Genomic DNA, 5,131 nt, shown 5'->3' with positions numbered 1-5,131 from the left:
GTGATAGCTTGAATAATATCGCGAGGTTTCTTGGGGCGGAGTGTTTCTTCAGGTAATAGAATTAGAGAGCGTTAATGCTCCTCGATTTAATGGTTTAAAACTTTGGCTTTGAAATACAAAGTAAAAGCCCCGTTTCAGTATTCATTAATTATGTCATTTCTCCCTGAAAACTTATTTGTAAAATGGGGATAATAGTATTCATAGGATTGTATTTGGATATAGAAAGTTTCAATAAATATTTGAGAACAAAAATTGTTTACACTGTGCTTAGTACATATTCAGTCAGCTTAGTACATATTCAGTTAGCTTTTATTTTAGAATTTATGAAAATTGAGACACCCCCTAATTTGAAACCATGAGCAATTTCTGAAAACTTACCGTTTTTAGTGTTGCTTCTTTTGAAAGGCTGTGAAGTGTATTACAATATTTATTTTCAATACTAAACGATATTCACAGGTTCATTAATATGTCTTAGACAAAATGAGATCCTAGAGGACAGCCATTGTAGATGGCCTCAGTTATGCAAATCAGGCATTAAATGGATGGGTTGACTCATCAAGTCAACACTTCATCTCCTGGGTAGCAAGACTATTTTCACAGCCTCTTCATGAGTGTTTGCAAGTCATCTAATACTGCTCCTTTCACTTCCTTTCCACAAATCAGTTGTAAATTCTGGAATTGTTTTTATTAAGTAGTTTTAATGAGAGTTTTAAAGTATAATATTTAAATAAACAGACCTTGTATTGTACACAAGCCAAGATCCTCAGAGTACCGTATTCATACATGCCCTGACATTTCTTAAATTTATGTAGTAGAGTCGATGCTTTACTAAATTGTTGACATAGCTATATAGATCAACATTATCTGCTAGTTAAATTGTCAAAATCAAGTGCTTAGAGACTTGATTTTTTTTAGTTTGGGAACTTTAATTTAAAAACTAGACTGCTTCTGCTGTTAGTTTGCCATGGGTCACCATTATGAATGAAATGTTTAGTATTACACGAATATGTAGACAACACATAGTAGGAAAATAACTCTCAACTTGTATTTCTCTCTTTTCCTATTAGCTAAAGTGGGTCTACTGGAAATACCCCCAGGAAATAGACATTAAATTAAGTGGGGCTCTGGGCCCCAATGTCTCCTCTGTACCTCAGTTGGGTGTCCCTCAGATATACCAGAAAGAATTAAGTCATTAGTAACTCTGATTGCTTTCTCATCTGCACTAAACACAAGCTGGGGTAAACAGCAATTTAAAAAATTATATTGGTAAAATATACATAACATATAGGTTACCATTTTAGCAATTTTGAAGCATACGGGTACATTTCTTTGGCATTAAGTACATTCACATTGTTTTGCAACCATCACCACCATCCATCTCCAGAACTGTTTTCATATTGCAAAATTGAAAGTTTGTATCCATTCACAGTAACTCTCCTTTCGCCCTCTCCAAAACCCCTGGTAACCACCATTCTACTTTGTCTCTGAATTTGACTACTCTACATGCCTCATATAAGTTAAGTGATTGATTTTTAACTTCCTTATATCAGTCCATACTTTGTTATTTGGTTTATATTATCTTTCACGGAATCTGAAATATTTAGTAGACACAGTGCCCTAAGGTCTAGAGCAGTGCTGTCACAGAACTTTGTGCGATGTGCAAATACTTAATATCCGCCCCACTGATATGGTAACCAGAAGCCACCTGTAGCTCTTGAGAACTTGAAATGTGGCCAATGCAAATGAGGAACTGAATTTTAAATTTTAGAAACACAGCATTGGTATCGATGAAATTCAGTGGAGAAAGAAGTCTCTTAGACAAGTGGTGTTGGAACAACTGGATCATAATGTGAAAAAAAACATTAACCTTGACCCTTATACCATAAACTTATACCATAAACAAAAATTAATTTGAAATGGATCTTAATGTAAAACAGAAAATTGAAAACCACAAAGCTTCTAGAAGAAACCATAGGAGACTATCTCTGTGACTGTGAGGTAGGCAAAGATTTCTTAGGATACATGAAACATTAACATTAAAAAAAATTGATAGGGGTGGCAGGTTAGCTCAGTTGGTTAGAGTGTGGTGCTAATGACACCAAGGTTGCCGGTTTGATCCCCGTATTGGCCATTGTGAGCTGAGCCCTCCTTAAAAAAAAAGAAAAGAAAATTGATAAAATGAATTTCAACAAGATTACAAGCTTTGTCCAGGAAAAGCAATGAAAACAGGGACAGCTGGTTAGCTTAGTTGGTTAGAGTGCAGTGCTCTTAATAAAGTTGCTGGTTCGATTCCCACATGGGCCACTGTGAGCTGTGCCCTCCACAAATAGATTGAAACAACTACTTGACTTGGAGCTGACGGGTCCTGGAAAAACACACTTAAAGTTGTTTTTTTAAAAAAAGCAATGAAAACAAAATAAAAAGGCAAGTCATAGACTGGCAAAAAATATTCATAATACATATAAGCCAATGGCCAATAAACATGAAAGCCCATCAATGTCATTCATCATGAATGCAAATTCAATTCACAATGAGAAAATACTGCACAGCCAATAGAATGGCTAAACTTAAAAAGATCAATAAGAGCAAATGTTGGTGATTATAGGGAGCCATTGGAACTCTCATATATTAATTATGGGAATGTAAATTGGTATGTCCCCTTTAAAAAACCGTTTGGTAGTTTTTTTGAATGTTAAATGCCCAATAATTTCACTGCAATTTCCAAGGGAAATTAAAACATATGTCCACGAAGTGTTCACAGTAGCCTCATCCATAATAGCCCAAAACTGTAAATATATATGTGCATCAAGGAGAATGAGAAAAATTAATTGTGGTATATTCATAGTGTAATGCAAGTCAGAAATAAAAAAGAAACAAACTTTGATGCACATAATAATGTAAACAAGTTTCGAAAATTTTATGTTGAACAAAAGAAGCCAGATACACAAGAGTACATACTGTATGACCGTCTATGCTAAGTTTCAAAACAGTGAAAATAAGCTATGGTGAATAAAAATCATAATAAAGGCTGCCAGTGTGGGTTGGTGGATTTCTGCATTGGCTGCAGAGGAACCCAAAGAAACTTTCAGGAGTGATAGAAATGTTCTCATCTTGATTGGACTGAAGGCTGCACGGGTGTATGCAATTGTCAAATTCAATGAACTGTCTCTTAAGATCTGTGCATTTAATTTACTGTAAATTATACCTCCTAGGAGGAGCCACTTGGTAATTGCTAGCAGTAAATCAAGTTGCAGAATTCTTTGCCAGGAAATCGTGAAGATAGCTCAGTCATAAACTAAGACTCCCCACGTGTAGAGGCCAACAAGGCTCCAGTTTTCAGTAGATGTGGCTGGTGCTCCGTACACACCTGGACAAAGGTGCCTCGGGACAATTTTTAAGGGTCTCAGCATACTGGAGGTCTTTCAAATTTATAAAGTTAGCTGAGCACCCAACATTCCATTCCAGTCTTCTTATTCCTGATACAACTTCATTAACACACATATACTAGTTCTCTGTGTTTGCTAAAAATCTCTTATAATTTGCATAATCCTTACAAGGGCATCTACGTTCTTGGCAGAAAGATAAAAGAGCTGTTTTTACCTGGTCATTAAGTCTCTATCAATGACAAATCTTGATTCTAGTTCTTCAAGAACCTTCAACTCTGTTCATGAATCTAACATCAGAGTCTCCTTGGCCCTTTTTCTTCTGAGGAGGCTGAGGTATCTCACTGGCTCTGCCCCCATTTCCATTTCTGGGTGACTCCAACATTTTTGTTTTGTAGCTCAGACATCTTTCCTGGGGCAGCCTCTCTCATCTTCCTTTCCGAATAATGGCTTCCTGAAGTCCTGTTTCTGCAGATCGGTTTCCATTTATTTCAGTCCTCTGCTTTCTGGAACCCATTCACCCCAGTGTTTACTCTAATCACTGTAAGTACAAAGTATTTCATTTGTTTGTCCTTTATAAAAATCTTTACACACTTTGCTTCATAAAGATGCCCATGAAAGCAAAGCAGCCGTTCACCTTCCCGGAATTTAGGCTTTGGTGGTATTTATCAGTGATTCTGCACACAATCTTCTCCCATCTGAGCGTGAGTACTGCCTCTATTCTCCATCCTACCAGCTCAGGTCAGGGCTGTGGCAGGCGCCATCAGCTCTACATCCTGGGCTCCCTCATATTGTTTTTCGCTCTGATTTTTAAATAGTCTACACACTATTCACTTTATGTCTATACCCAAAATGACTCACACTGCCTTTAGTCACTGGCAGCCAGTTTTTCTGGGTGTACTCTTGCTCAATTGGAGCATGCCTATGAGTGAGCTGCCCAATATGTTGTACTCTATTTGTTAGAGGAGAATCAATAAATCTAGTCCACGTTCAAGGAGAGATTACACAAGTGTATAAATGCCAGGAACAGGGATTATTGGGGTTATCTCAGAAGCTGCCTAGCACAAGGAACCGAATGATTATATGATGTCAAAGTATAACCCTACAGATTGCATACTAACTATTAAGGAAAACATGTATCATTACAACGGAGAGATTTGAGTTACCAAATTTAGCATCACTAATAGTGGAATTTCCTGATATGATATAGAATGAATTTCACATTACCGATGAAGTAGTCTTGCCAAATGTGTTTAACCTCAATTTAATTAATATTAAGACCTATTTTCACTTTTATAGTACATTGAGGGGATGGATGACTGTTACCAACAGCACGAGGAAGCAGCCAGGCAAATCCAGAACATAGGCCATTCTACCAAACAACTTTGCGAGACTCTTCAAAAGGCCAACGTCATGTGGAAACAAGGCTGAGGGATTCATCCAAAAACTAAAGAGATAGAACCAAGATGTGTGAATCTTGGTTGGATCCTGGATTGGACAAAACAAAAAACAGCTAAAAATAAATAAATAAAAGGCATTTGGGGGATAATGGCAAACATTTTAATATGTAACAGCTATTAGATCATAATGTATAATTATATTATTTTATACAATTAGGTATGATGATGAAGTTATAATTTCGTAGGAAAATTCCTTATTCTTAGGATATGCTGAAATATTTTGAAGTAGTGTCATGAGGTCTGCAACTAACTTTTACAATCACCGTGTGTGTGTGTTTGTGTGTGTGT

Source organism: Rhinolophus ferrumequinum, chromosome 4, assembly GCF_004115265.2.
Source record: "Rhinolophus ferrumequinum isolate MPI-CBG mRhiFer1 chromosome 4, mRhiFer1_v1.p, whole genome shotgun sequence".
Classification (NCBI taxonomy): Eukaryota; Metazoa; Chordata; class Mammalia; order Chiroptera; family Rhinolophidae; genus Rhinolophus; species Rhinolophus ferrumequinum.
This window is presented reverse-complemented; position numbering follows the sequence as displayed.